We start from the raw sequence: 15,347 nt of genomic DNA, 5'->3' as shown, positions 1-15,347 counted from the left end.
TTGGAAACAAATGTGTATCTGAACACCTCGTATCAGAGCGATGATAGGAGAGATGATGGAGTGATTCACGAGAGAATCCAGATGATGAAGAAAGGAATCCAGTATCATAGAGAGGCTCAATGCAAATTTTTCTGGAGTGCATCTTCGGACATCTTTAAATGGGTCCCATGCACCTCCCTGAAACTTAAAGGAATATTTTGGGTTTGCCAAAAACATAAATTGGAGACCCATCAGCTGCCTCTTTATGAGAGAAGCGACTAGGCTGAAAGCATACTCATTTTGGAATTGGAAGGGTATCTTTTGGACAATAAAAAAGCACCTTAATTTTGCCATTGTAGAGAGGTTTAGCATGCTCTTCAGTACTCAGAGACAGATAGATATACAAACACACACACCCAAACACAGACACTCATACACACACTCACACACAAACACACACACACAAACAGAGAGAGAGAGAGAGAGAGAGAGAGAGAGAGAGAGAGAGAGAAGAACACATACAAACATATAAAAGCTCAGTTTAGGTGGAGACCCGTCCAGAACAGGTACAGCTTCAGGTATTCACTCAGGTTGCAGAGGCAATTACAGAGGACTAGACAGAGAGAGAAACGGAGACTTTGGCTTAGGGTAGCAGGCAAACATATTGCAAAAGTGTTAGAATTATAGACTCAAACCCAGTCTGTAATACATATACAGAGAGAAACAGACAGTGAGAGACAGAGATACACAGAGACAGAAACAGAGACATTGAGTGCTAGAGAGCAAGTTAGAGAATGAAATGACAGAGGGACCCAGAGACAGTCCAAGGCTTAATGTAGGCTTAGATAAGTGCATTATAAATCCAGAGGGTGGTTATCAACATACTCCTTGAGGAAGCTGTCTCTGCCTAATGAAATAAGTAGTACTGCTGACATCATCTCTTGCACCCAAGAAGAGTCAGTCACATGATCTTTCAATCTAATTTAATAAATGGAAGTTAAACCTTCCTGGTTGCATCTCACCATGGAAAACTCACCTTTTTTACAGTAATGTGATTCCTTTCATTCTCTTAGTCCATCGATGTACTTCTTAGGGTATTTAATATTGCTCCACAAAATGGCATTGAACAGTTTTTCCACGGTAACAGTAGCAGCTACATTACCTCAAACATAAGATGCCCGAAACATTGAGACGACACAGGGGTCCAATCAGTGGAGGGAAGAAACTCCCAAAGTTGTAAGTCTGAAAGCCAAAGGAGATTCAGCGAATACGGTCATGGACCACATACTTGGGAAACACTCCGTCCCCTTTGGGTGTTTCACTATTTGGTCATCGATGTCGGATCATGCGCACAGATCACTGGTGTCAGATGACTCTAAGCAGTGACAATGAATGTAACCAGAAACATTCCCTGGCCACCTGGGCCAGCAGATGAACCAAGAACTGCCACTGGACATTGGTGTGTAGGATCTCGCTGCCAAAATTGGTTCGAGGGCACAGATCTTTGGTGTTAGATAACTCTAAGCAATGAGGATGAATGGAAATAGAAACAGATCCTGACCTCGATGGGACTGCCGATGGATGCAGAACTGTCACTGGACCTCGGAATTTAGAGGCTGCTGACAAACTCGGATCCTGGGCTACTATATGGATTCTGAACTGCCACTGGGCTTCAGCGAATCCCAGCCCGCAGCTGAACTCGGATAAGGAGCAAAGATCACTGGTGTTAGATGACTCTAAGAAGTGACAGTGAATGGAAGCAGAAACAGCCCCAGACCTCCATGGGCTGGCAGATGAACACAGCACTGCCACTGGGCTTCGGTGGGTAGGATCTCACTGGCAAACCTGATCCCGTGCACAGATCACTGCTGTTATATGACTCTTAGCAATGATGTTGAATGGAACCAGAAACAGTGCCTGACCTCCATGGGCCTGCAGATGGACACTGGAATCCTACTGGGCCTCTCTGTGTCATATCGGGCCAACAAACTCTGATCCTGGATACAGAACCGCCACTGGGTCTCTTGACAGGTAGGAACTCACTCCAGATCTGGGTTCCAGAGCACAGACGCTGTTGTCAGATGACTGTAATAGTGACGATGAATGGGAACAGAAACAGCTCCTGGACTCCCTGTGCAGGGAGATGGATGCAGAACTGCCACTGGGCTTCGACGTGTAGGAGCTCATCCTCGAACTCCTATCCAGAGCACAGATTACTGGAGTCAGATGACTCTAATCAGTGACAACAAATTGAAGCAGAAACTGACCCTGGCCTAACTGGGCCAGCGGATGGACACAGAACTTCCACTGTGCCTCGGTATTTTAGCCTGTTGCTGAATTCGGTTCCTGGGCTGGCAGATGGACACAGAATTACTACTGGGCCTTGGCGTATAAGAGAATGCCGTGGAACTCATATCAGGTACACAGATGATTGGTGCCAAATGACTCTAAGCAGTCATGATAAATGTAACCAGATATATCCCCTGGCCCACCTGTGCCAGCGGATTGACACAGAACTGCCCCTGTGCCTCTGTATTTTAGAAACCATTGCCAAACTCAGATCCTGTGCAGGCAGATAACACAGAGCAGCCCCTATGCCTTGGCAGAACCGGATCAGGAGCAAAGATCAATCTTGTCAGATGACTCTAAGCAGAGATGACAAATGGAACTGGAAACAGAACCTGGCAAGTCCAGTGCTGCTGCTATCCATCCAGGTAGCAGAGGCAAAGACAGAAAACCAGAGAGTTTGAGAGACTGGGAGAGAGAGAGAGAGAGAGAGAGAGAGAGAGAGAGAGAGAGAGCCTAAGCGAGTCATGATCTGTCTTTTAACAAGGTCCTTAAAAACTGCTTGCAGGCTTAGTAACCATGGAAGCCTGGATTGAGAGAAGACTGCCTGAGTGAGTGCATCAAGCCAGGTGGCATGGAAAGGCCAGCCAAATACCTGCACCTTTCATTCCCACTTTCCCTGAACAATGAATGTTGGAGTTTTAGGAATGGCAATATAGGGAATAAGGAGTTCTCAAGATGGCAATCTGCTGAATTCGGGCATTGAAAATCATTGGGGACCTGAGAATGTTGCGGTATCACCAAATCCTGGAATATCTGTTTGTTCCTTTCTTGGACAGGCCAGATAGCACTCACTCGGGTCTCCTAGAACTCAACAGACATCAGCAGTGTAGGAGATAAAGTTAAGTTTAGAAACAAAATTGTTTCTGAAGTCCTGGAATCAGAGCAGTTGTAGGACAGAGGATGGGGTGATTCCCGAAAGAGAGATACCAGATGATGAAGAAAGGAATCTGGGATCATAGAAAGGCTGAATTATATTTTTCTGGAGTGCATCTTTGGACCTGTTTTCATGGGTCCCATTCAGCATCCTCGAGCTTGTTTTCTCATTGTAGAGAGGTTTGTCATGCTCATCAGTATACAACCAGACAGAAAGATACACACACACACACACACACAAACACACACACACACACACACACACACACACACACACACACACACACAGAGAGAGAGAGAGAGAGAGAGAGAGAGAGAGAGAGAGAGGAACACATACAAACAGACAGATAAAGCTGAGTTTAGGTGTAGATCAGTCCAGAACAAGTACAGCTTCAGGTATTCACACAGGGTGTAGGGGCAAAAACAGAGGAATAAACAGAGATAGAGACAGAGACTTGGCTTAGGGAATCAGGCAAACACATTGCAAAGCAGGTAGAATGATATATTCCTACCCAGGTTGTAGAGACATATACAGAGAGACACATACAGTGAGAGACAGAGAAACACAGAGACAGAAACAGAGACAGAGACACTGAGTGCTAGAGAGAGAGTTAGATAATGAAATGGCAGACAGACACACAGACAGTCCATGGCTTAATGTAGGCTTGGATAAGTGCATTATACATCCAGACTCTGGCTACCAACATACTCATGGAAGAAGCTGTCTCTGCCTAATGAACTCAGTCCTGCTGCTGACATCATCTCTTGCACCCAAGTAGAGGCAGTCACATGATCTTTTGATCTAATATACAAAATGGGACTTAAACCTTCTGAAGAAGCTAACCATGGAAAACTCACCTTTTTCACAGTAATGTGATTCCTTTCGTTCTCTTAGTCCATTTATGTACTTCTTAGGTTGTTTGATTTTGCTCCACAAAATGCCATTGAACAGTTTTTCCACGGTAACAGTAGCAGCTAGATTCCCTTAAACCTAAGATGCACTTCCAGTGGGGGTGGCTGAAGGACACTCGGCACCCAACATCTCAGAATACAGAGTCAGTGTCTTAACTCAGTGACAATTGTGGAACAAAAAATGTGGAAAAATTGATATGACACATGGGTACAAACAGGGGAGTTAAGAAACTCCCAATGTTGTAAGTCTGACACCCACAGGTGATTCAGCTAATTGGGTGGTGGACCTCTTCCTTGGAAAACACACTGCCTTCTTGGGGTGTTTCAGCATTTCGTCAGCTCCAGAAAATATCTCTGCGATGTCCCGATGCCTGGGTATGAAGATTTCACAGAGAGAGCCTCCATGGCTTTCACAGCTCCTGATTTGGTCATTTGATTACATGGAAGTGGAAAGCTCGCTATGGAGAAGGAACCCTGAGCAATGGAACAGGAATTTTAGAATGTCCCTGAACTTTAGATATTCTGACATGGTTGGAGAGGGTGAGAGGGGGAGACAGGAGAAGAGATGAAGAGGTTCCAAGGAAGATAGAAGAGAGAAGGTAGCAGAGAGGACTTTGAAGTTAACAGAGAGAATAATACATTTGTCTTGGATAGTGATCTGTGTTTTAAAGGGTACTATAACACTGCTGGCAGACTTATTAACCTTGGAACCCTGGACTGAACAGGGTTCTGAACTCAACTCACACTGCCTGTGTGAGTGCATCATGCCAGGTGCCTTGGACAGGCCAGCCTGATGGCTTCAACTTTCAATCCTACTCTTTGCTACTTTCACAGAACTGCCACTTGTCTTTGGCGTGACAGAGTCAGTCCCAGAACTTGGATCCATAGAAGGCAGATAGATGCAGAATTGCCACTGGGCCTCGACGCGTCGGAAACGCCTCTGAACTTGCATCTTGGGCCAGCAGATTGAGGCAGAAATGAAACTGGGCTTTAGCGTGTCAGAGCCCACAGCATAACTTGGGTCCAGGAAAGGAAGATGGATGCAGAACTGTCACTGGGCCTCGTAGTGTTCGATCCTGGAACTGAACTTGGCTCCTGGGCCAGAGGAGTGAAGGAGAAATGCAACAATGATTTGGCGTGTTGGAGCCCACCACATAACTCGGATGCAGGGATGGCAGATGGATGCAGAACTGCCAATGCGCCTCAATGTCTCGTATACCACCTCTGAACTGAGATTCTCGGCCAGCTTTTGGATGTGGAACTACCCCTTAGCCTCGGTGTATTGGAGCCTGCTTCCGAATTGGGATCAGGGGCTATGATCACTGGTGTCAGATGACTCTAATCAGTGGTTATGAATGGAACTGGAAACAGCCCCTGGTCTACCTGGCCAAGCAGATGGTCACAGAACCACCATTGGGACTTGTCATTTTGGAGCTCATTGACGAACTCTGATACTGGGCTGGCAGATGGAGGTAGAACTACCACTTGGCCTCAGCTTGTTGGAGCCTTCCGCAGAACTTGGATCCATAGCACAGATCACTAGTGTCAGATGACTCTAAGCAGTGACGACCAATGCAACGAAAAACAGCCAATGACCTCCATGGGCCTGCAGATGTACACAGAACTGCCACTGCACATTGGCGTGACATATAATGCCGCCGAACTTGGTTCCTGGGCCTGCATGTGGAGGCAGAATTGCCACTGGGCTTTGGCGTGTAGAAGCCCAATGCAGAACACGAATCCAGGCACGACAGATGGATGCAGAGCTGACATTTGGCTTTGGCGTGTCGTACACCTCTGCCAAACTCGGATACTGGGCCAGCATATGGATGCAGAACTGCCACTGGGCCTTGGCATGTCAAATCTCACCACCGAACTCGGATCCTGGGACCTCAGATGAAACCATAACTGCCACTGGGATTCTGTGTGTAGGAACTCGGCCTGGCATTCGGATCCAGAGCACAGATCACTGTTGTAAGATGACTCTAATCAGTGAAGACAAATGGAACTGCAAAAAAGAACCTTGCTTACCTGGGCCAGCAGATGCACACGGAATTGCCACTGAGCCTTGGCAAGTGGGAGATCGCCATCGAAATAGGATTAGGCCCACAGATCACTGGAGTCAGATGACTCTGAGCAGTGACGATGAATAGAACCAGAAACAGCCCCTCGACTACCTGGGCCAGCAGATGAAAACAGAACTGCCACTGTGCCTCGGTATTTCAGAACCTTTTGCTGAAATAAGATCCTGGGCTGGAATATCAACACAGAGCTTCCACTGGGCCTCTGCCTGTCAGAGCTCATTGACAATCTGGGATCAAGTGTCCTGATCACTCGTGTCAGATGACTCTAAGCAGTGACGAGAAATGGAAGCATAAACAGCTCCTGGACTCCCTGGTCCAGCAGATGGATACCGAACTGCCAGGGGGCCTTAGCATCTCAGAGCCTGTTGCTGAACTTGGATCCTGGGCCAGCATATGGATGCAGAATTGCCAATGTGCCTTGGCATGTTCAAGGCCTCCACCGAACTTAGATCAGGTGCAAAGATCATTGTTGTCAGATTACTCTAAACAGTGACCGACGAATGGAACCAGAGACATCACCTGGCCTACCTGAGCCAGCAGATGTACACAGAAGTTCCAATGGGTGACGTTGTGTAGAATCTCACTGCCAAAACTGGATCCACTGCACAAATCATTGGTGTTAGATGACTCTAAGCAATGATGACAAATGGAACCAAAACAGCCCCTGAGCTCCATGGCCTGGCAGATGAATACAGAACTGCCACTGGGCTTTGGTGTGTAGGATCACACTGTCAAACCTGGATCCGGTACACAGATCACTGGTGTCAGATGATTCAAACCAGTGACAACAACGAGAAACAATAACAGCCCCTGGACTCGCAGGTGGGGCGGATGAACAGAGAAATGCCAATGGGCCATGGCATGTTGGAGAATACTGTCGAACTCAGTTCAGGTCCACAGATAATTGCTGTCAAATGACTCTAAGAAGTGCCAATTAATGTAACTAGAAACACCCCTGGCCCATTTGGGCCAGCAGATGGTCACAGGACTGCCACTGTGCCTCGGTATTTTAGAACCTGTTGAAGTAGTCAGATCCTGTGCTGGTAGATAAACACAGAGCTGTCACTGGGCCTTGGTGTATTGGAACTCGCAGGCAAACTTGGATCCTGTGCACAGATCACTGGTGACAGATGCCTCTAAGCAGTGACATCAAATGGAATCAGAAACAGCCCTGGCCTACCTGGGCCACCGGATGGACACACAACTGCCACTGGACCTTCGTGAGGGAGCCATTGCAGAACTTGGATCAGGCACAGATATCACTAGTTTCAGATGACTCTATGCAGTGACGACAAATGTAACTAGAAACTTCACCTGGCCACATGGGCCAGCGAAGGACACAGAACTGCCACTGGGACTCGTCGTTTTGTAGCTTGCTGTCAAACTCTGATCCTGGGCTGGCAGATGGAGGCAGAATTACCACTTGGCCTTGGAGTCTTGGAGCCCACCGACATACTTGGATGCAGAGTACTGATCTCTGGTGTCAGATGACTCTAAGCAGTAACGAACAATGGAACCAGAAGCAGTCACTGACCTCCATCGGCCTGCAGATGGTCACGGAACTGCCATTGTGCATTGGCGTGTCTTATCCTGCCGCTGAACTTGGATCCTGGGCTGGCATGTGGATGCAGAATTACCACTGGGCTTTGGCGTGTCGGAGCCCAATGCAGAACTCAGGTCCAGGTCGCAGATGGATGCAGAACTGACACTGGGCCTTGGCATGTCAAAGCCTGCCACCGAACCCCGAGCAGGGGACATCAGATGAAACCATAACTGCCACTGGGATTCTGTGTGTAGGAACTCAGCCTGGCATTCAGATTCCGAGCACAGATCACTGTTGTCAGATGACTGTATTCTGTGACGAGGAATGGAACAGCAAAAAGAACCTGGCTTACCTGGGCCTGCTGATAGACACAGAACTGGGGCTTTTCATTTCGGAGCCCGTTGCTGAACTCGGATCCTGCACTGGCAGATGGACAGAGAACTGCCACTGGGCCTCGACATGTGGGAGATGGCCATCGAACTCAGATCAGGTGCATAGATCACTGGTGTCAGATGACTCTAAGCAGTGATGATGACTGGAACTAGAAACAGACTTGGCCTACCTGGGCAAGCGGATGAAAAGCCTCGGCATTTCAGAACCCTTTGCCAAACTCAAACCCTGGGCTAGCAGATAACCACACAGCTGCCCCTGGATGTGGGCATGTCGGAGCTCATTACAGAAATCGAATCCAGTGCATAGATCACTGGAGTCAGATGTCTCTAACTAGTGAAGACACATGGAAGCCAAAACAGCCCCTGAACTCCTTTGTCTGGCAGATGGACACAAAACTGCCACCAGGCTTGGAGTTTCAGAGCCTGTTGCTGAACTCAGATCCTGAGCTGGCAGATTGACACAGAACTGCCACTGGGCCTTGGTGTGTCATAGAATGCCATCGAACTCGGATCATGCGTTCAGATCACAGGTGTCAGATGAATCTAAGCACTAACAATGAATGGAACTGGAAATATAACCTGGCTTACCTGGGCCAGCAGAAGACACAGAACTGCCATGGGACTCAGCATAAAGGAACCATCGCAGAACTTGGATCTGGCACACAGATCACTGTTGTCAGATTACTCTAAGCATTGGTGACTAATGGAACCCAGAAGCATCGCCTGGCCCACCTCAGACACAGAATTGCCACTGTGCCAAAACATTTTTGAACCAGTCGCCCAATTCAGATCCAGTGCTGTCAGATAAACACAGAGCTGCCACTGGGTCTTGGTATTTCCGAGCCTGCAGCCAAACTCATATCAGGAGCAAAGATCACTGGTGTCAGATGACTCTAAGCAGTGAAAATGAATGGAACCAGAAACATCACCTGGACAACCTGAGCCAGCAGATGAACAAAGAACTGCCACTGGGCGTCGGTGTGTAGGATTTCACTGTCAAAACTGGATCCAGTGCACAGATCATTGGTGTTAGATGATTCTAAGCAATGACGTTGAATGGAAACAGAAAAAGGCCATGACATCCATGGGCCTGAAGATGGACCCAAATCTGCCTCTGGGCCTCAGAGTTTTAGAGATTGCTGATGATCTCGGATCCTATGCCAACACATGGAATCAGACCTGCCACTGGGCATTGGCTTATCCGAGCCCACAGTCGATCTTGGATCAGGAGCAATGATCACTGGTGTCAGATGACTCTAAACAGTGACAACGAATGGAACTAGAAACATTGCCTGGTCATCTGGGCCAGCAAAAGACACAGAATTCCCACTGGTTCTTGCCATGTGGGATCTCGCTGCCAAACTTGGATCCCGTGCACAGATCACTGGTGTCAGATGGCTCTAACCAGTGATGACAACAAGAAGCAGAAATACCCCTGGACTCCTGGGTCTGGCACATAGACACAGAAATGCCAATGGTTCTTGGCGTTCCGTAGCCTGTTGTTGAACTCAGATCCTGGGCTGGCAGGTGGACACAGAACATCCACTGCGCCTCGGCGTGTTGGAGAATGCCATCGAACTCAGATCAGGTGCACAAATCATTGGTTTCAAATGACTCTAAGCAGTGACGATGAATATAACCAGAAACATCCACTTGCCCACCTGCGACAGCAGATGGACACAGAACTGACACTTGTGCCTCGGTAATTTAGAGCCCATTGCAATCTCAGATCCTGTGCTGGCAGATAAACACAGAGCTGCCACTGGGCCTTGGCGTTGCCGAGCCCACAGCCAAACTCAGATCAGGAGCAAGGATCAATGTTGTCAGATGACTCTAAGCAGTAACAACGAATACAACCAGAAATATCACCTGGCCTACCTGGGCCAGTGGATGAACAAAGAACTGCCAATGGGTATCTGTGTGTAGGATCTCGCTTCCAAAACTGGATTCAGTGCACAGATCACTGGTGTTCGATGACTCCCAAATTCATAAATCTGATATACACAGGTGATTCAGCAAATGTGGTGGTAGATCTCTTCCTTGGGATACACACTGACCTCATGAGTTGTTTCAATGTTTGATCAATACCAGAAAAAAAGTATCTGCGATATTTCGCTCAACCGACCCAGGGTATGGAGAGAGTTCACAGAGACAGAGCCTCTGTGGCTTTGACAGCATGAGTTGGTCATTGGTTTTGTGGAAGGGGAAAGCACTCTATGGAGAGGGAACCCTGAGAAATGGAACACGAATCTTAGAATGTCCATGAACTTTAAATTTTCTGACATGGTTGGGGAGGGTGATGGTTGAGAAAGGAGAAGAGATGAAGTGTGTCAGAGAAAGAAAATAGAGAGAACAAAGCAGAGAGTAATTGGAATTTTACAGTGAGAATGATACATCGGTTGTGGGAAGTGATCTGTCTTTTACAGGGTCCTATTACCCTGCGTGCAGACCTATTACCCATGGATCCCTGGACTGAACACAGTACTTGATGAGTGAGTGCAGGCTTCCAAATGTCATGGGCAGGTACACAGATGCTAGGACCTTCATTCCCACCTTAATATTATGTAAATTTGGGGTCTTGGACTTGGCCACATTGGGATAACGAAGTCGAGTTCTAAAGACACCTTCTTTGTGATGAAATGGCATTTACCAAATTTGGGGACCATGGGAATAGTGGGGTAATACCATGTCCTGGAGTCCCAGGTTGTTCCAAGAATTTCCATTATGTGTGGCACTGTGTTGGGATGTCAGCATTTTAGGAGATCAGGTTAAGTTTAGAAAACAAAATATTTCTTATATCCTGGTGACAGAGGATTGCATGGACAGATGAAGGAGGGTTTTCCCAGGGAAGTAACAGATGAGCAAGAGAGGAATCTCGGAACATTGGGAGGCTGAATACTATTTATCTGGATTGAAACTTTGAACCTCTTTGCATGGGTCGCATTCAACTCACTGGAAATTACTTGAATACTTTGTGTTTGCCAAAAACATGAATTGGAGACATATCAGCTGCCTTTTTTGATGCAAGCAACTTGACTGAAAGAATTCACATGTTTGAAAAGAAGGGTATCTATGGGAAAAAAGCACCTTAATTTTACAATTTTAGAGTGGTTTGGCATGCTCTTCAATACTCTGACAGAGACAGAAACACACACAGCAAGGGAGACACATGTAAACAGACAGACAAAAGGATCAGATTTGGTAGAGAACAGTCCTGAGAAAGTCCAGAGCAGCGGCTATTCATCCATGTTGCAGAGGCAAGTAATGAAGGCCAGAGAGAGGGTGAGAGACGGACAGAGAGAGAGAGGGGGGGGAATAAGAGGGCCAAAGTGGGTCAGAATATGTCTTTAACAGGGTACTTCAAAGCTGCTTTCAGACTTAGTAACCATGGAAGCCTGGATTGACAGAGGAGTGCCTGAGTGAGTGTGTCAAGCCAGGTGCCATTGACAAGCCAACCTGATGCCTGAACCTTTCATTCCTAATTTCCCTGAATACTGAATGTTGAGGTTTTAGTAATGGCAATTTAGGGAATATGGATATTGATTTCTCAAGATTGCATCCTGCTGAGGAAGGTCATTGAAAATCATTGGGGACTTGAGAATGATGTGGTATCACCAAATCCTGGAATATCTGTTTGTTCTTTCTTGGACAGGACACATAGCACTCACTAGGGTCTCCTAGAATTCAACAGACATCAGCAGTGTAGGAGATGAAGTTAAGTTTAGAAACAAAATGTTTCTTAAGTCCAGGAATCAGAGCAGTGGTAGGAGAGATGATGAGGTGATTCTCGAGAGAGATCCCAGATGATGAAGAAAGGAATCTGGAATCATAAAAAGGCTGAATTTTATTTTTCTGGAGTTCATCTTTGGACCTGTTTTCATGGGTCCCATTCAGCACCCTGGACATTAATTTTGCCATTGTAGAGAAGTTTAGCATGCTCTTCAGTACTCAGGCAGAGAGAGAGTAGACACGTGCACACACACACACACACACACACACACACACACACACACACACACACACACGCAAACACCCACACACAGAGAGAGAAAGAGAGAGAGGAAGAGCGAGAGAGAGAGAGAGAGAGAGTACACACACAAACAGACAGATAAAAAAGATCAGTTTAGGTTGAGTCCAGTCCAAAACAATTACAGCTTCAGTTATTCATCCAGGGTGCTGAGGCAAAAACAAAGGACTAGACAGTGACAGAGACAGAGACTTTGGCTTAGGGTAGCAGGCACACACATTGCAAAGCAGTTAGAATTATAGACTCCCACCCAGGGTATACAGACATATACAGAGAGACAGACAGTGAGAGACAGAGATACACAGAGACAGAAACATAGACAGAGACAATGAGTGCTAGAGAGAGAGTTAGAGAATGAAATGGCAGACAGACACACAGACAGTCCATGGCTTAATGTAGGCTTGGATAAGTGCATTATACATCCAGAGTCTGGCTACCAACATAATCATGGAAGAAGCTGTCTCTGCCTAATGAACTCAGTCCTGCTGCTGACATCATCTCTTGCACCCAAGTAGTTGCAGTCACATGATCTTACAATCTAATCTAATAAATGGAAATTAAACCTTCCTGAAGAAGCTAACCATGGAAAACTCACCTTTTTCACAGTAATGTGATTCCTTTCGTTCTCTTAGTCCATTTATGTACTTCTTAGGGTATTTGATATTGTTCCACAAAATGCCATTGAACAGTTTTTCCACGGTAACAGTAGCAGCTAGATTCCCTTAAATATAAGATGCACTTCCAATGTGCGTGGCTGAAGGAGGATTGGTATCCAACATCTCAGAAGATGCAGTCAGCCTTAACTCATCGGCAATTGTGGAACAAAAAAATGTCCGAAACTTTGAGAAGACACAGGGGGCCGAAGAGTGGAGGGAAAAAATCCCAATGTAGTAAGTCTGACACCCACAGGTGATTCAGCGAATGTGGTGGTGGACCTATTCCTTGGGAAACACCCTGCCCTCTTGGGGTGTTTTAGCATTTGGTCAGCTCCAGAAAATATCTCTGCGATGTCCTGATCAACTGAGCCTGGGTATGGAGAGATTGAACAGAGAGAGAGAGCCTCAATGGCTTTCACAGCTCCTGAGTTGGTCATTTGTTTACATGGAAGGGGAAAGATCGCTATGGAGAAGGAACCCTGAGCAATGCAAAAGGAATCGTAGAATGTCCATGAATTTTAGATTTTCTGACATGGTTGGAGAGGGTGAGTGGGGGAGACAGGAGAATTTATGAAGAAGTTCAGAGGTAGATATCAGAGAGAAGATAGCAGAGAGGACTTGGAAGGTGACAGAGAATAATACATTAGTTGTGGGTAGGGATCTGTCTTTTAAAGGGTCCTATAACCCTGCCTCCATACTTAGTACCCATGGAAACTTGGAACTAACAGAGTACTGACTGAGTGAGTGCACCCTTCGGGTGTCATAGACAGGACAGATGCCAACACTTTCATTCCCACCTTCATTTATTATGGAAATTTGGGGTCTTAATCTTGGCAACATGGGGATAACGATGTTGACTTCTCAAGACTGCTTCTTTTTGATGAAAGGACATTGACCAATTTAGGGTGCCCTGAGAATAATGGGGTACTATCAGATCGTGGAATACCTGGTTGCCCCAGGGATTTCCAGAATGTGTGGCTCTGTCTTGAGAATCCTACGCCTCCGCAGATATCAGAAGTGTAGGAGATGAAATTAAGTTTAGAAAACAAAGTATTACTTAACTCCTTGAGACAGAGGGTTGCATGGTCATATGATGGGAGGGTTGTCCCAGGGAAAGGTACCAGATGAAGAGGAGAGGAATCTGGGATCATTGAGGTAATGAATATTATTCATCTCGAGTGAATCTTTGGACCTCTTTGCATGGGTCCCATTCAGCTCTCTGGAACTTAGAGGAAAACGTTGTGTTTGCCTCAAACATAAATTGGAGATATACCAGCTGGCTTTTTTGATACAAGAAGATTGGCTGAAAACATTCACATGTTTGAAAAAGAAGTGTATCTATAGCACAATAAAAAAGCATCTTTATATTGCCATTCTACTGTGGTTATCATGCTCTTCAATACACTGACAGATAGAGAGGAAAACACAGACAGAAACGGAGACACATACAGACAAAGACAAAAGGATCAGATTTGGTAGAGTACATTCCTGAGCAATTCCAGAGCTACCTGTATTTATCCAGATTGCTGAAGAAAAGACAGAAGGACAGAGAGAGTGTGAGAGACTGGGAGAAAGTGAGAGAGAGATAATGAGAGAGAGAGAGACAGAAAGAGAGAGACAGAGAGAGGCACAGTTAGGAGGCAGGTCCAGTTCAATTCAGGTAGATTTATATCAGGCAACAAGGGTGAAGAGAGAGTGACAGTGAGTGATAGAGAGTTAGAGGTGAAAATTCAAACAACAGAGAGACAAACAGAAAAACCAAAAGTTAGTTTAGGCAGAGATATGTGTACACAAGGTTCACGGGTGGGTCCTATCATATTCAAGGATGATGCTGTCTCTGCCTCATATAGTCTGTCTTGCTTCTGACATCATTTGGTACACCCAAGTACCTGCAGTCCAATGATCCTTCAATCTATTCTAAGATACATAATTTAAATCTTCCTGAAATAAGCTACCTTGCAAAACTCAAATTTAATTCAGTAATGTGTGTATTTTCATTTTGTTAGTTCATTAATGAACAACCTGGGGTATTTGACATTCCTTCATTGAAGCATTTGAACAGTTTTTCTAAGGTTACGTTAACCTGAAGGATGCCTTAATAATAAGATGGATTTTCCATGGGCCAGGACCAAAAAGGCTTAGTACTCCCGAACTCAGAACTCAGAGTCAGCATGAAGTCATGGGCAAGGGCAGAACAAAATGCCTGAACATTCAAGAAGACACAGAATACCTAATATTGGAGGGGAGAAACTTCCAAATCATAATGCTGAAAACACAAATGATTCAGCAAATGTGTTGTTGGAACTCAGCCTTGGCATACATACCAAACTAAAGGGGTTTCTCACAGTTTGGTCAGTCTGAGAAAATGATCTCTGCAGATTCCCGCTCATCCAAGCATGGGCACTATGAGAGATCACAGAGAGAGACCCTCCATGGCTTTCTCAGTGATACTGTTGGTGTTTTGTGTTCGTTGAAGGGGAAAGTACCAATCGGAAACTGAACACTGAGCAATGGTAAAGCTACCTATGAAAT

Source organism: Cricetulus griseus, unplaced genomic scaffold, assembly GCF_003668045.3.
Source record: "Cricetulus griseus strain 17A/GY unplaced genomic scaffold, alternate assembly CriGri-PICRH-1.0 unplaced_scaffold_2, whole genome shotgun sequence".
Classification (NCBI taxonomy): domain Eukaryota; kingdom Metazoa; phylum Chordata; class Mammalia; order Rodentia; family Cricetidae; genus Cricetulus; species Cricetulus griseus.
Note: the sequence above shows the minus strand (reverse complement) of the source record.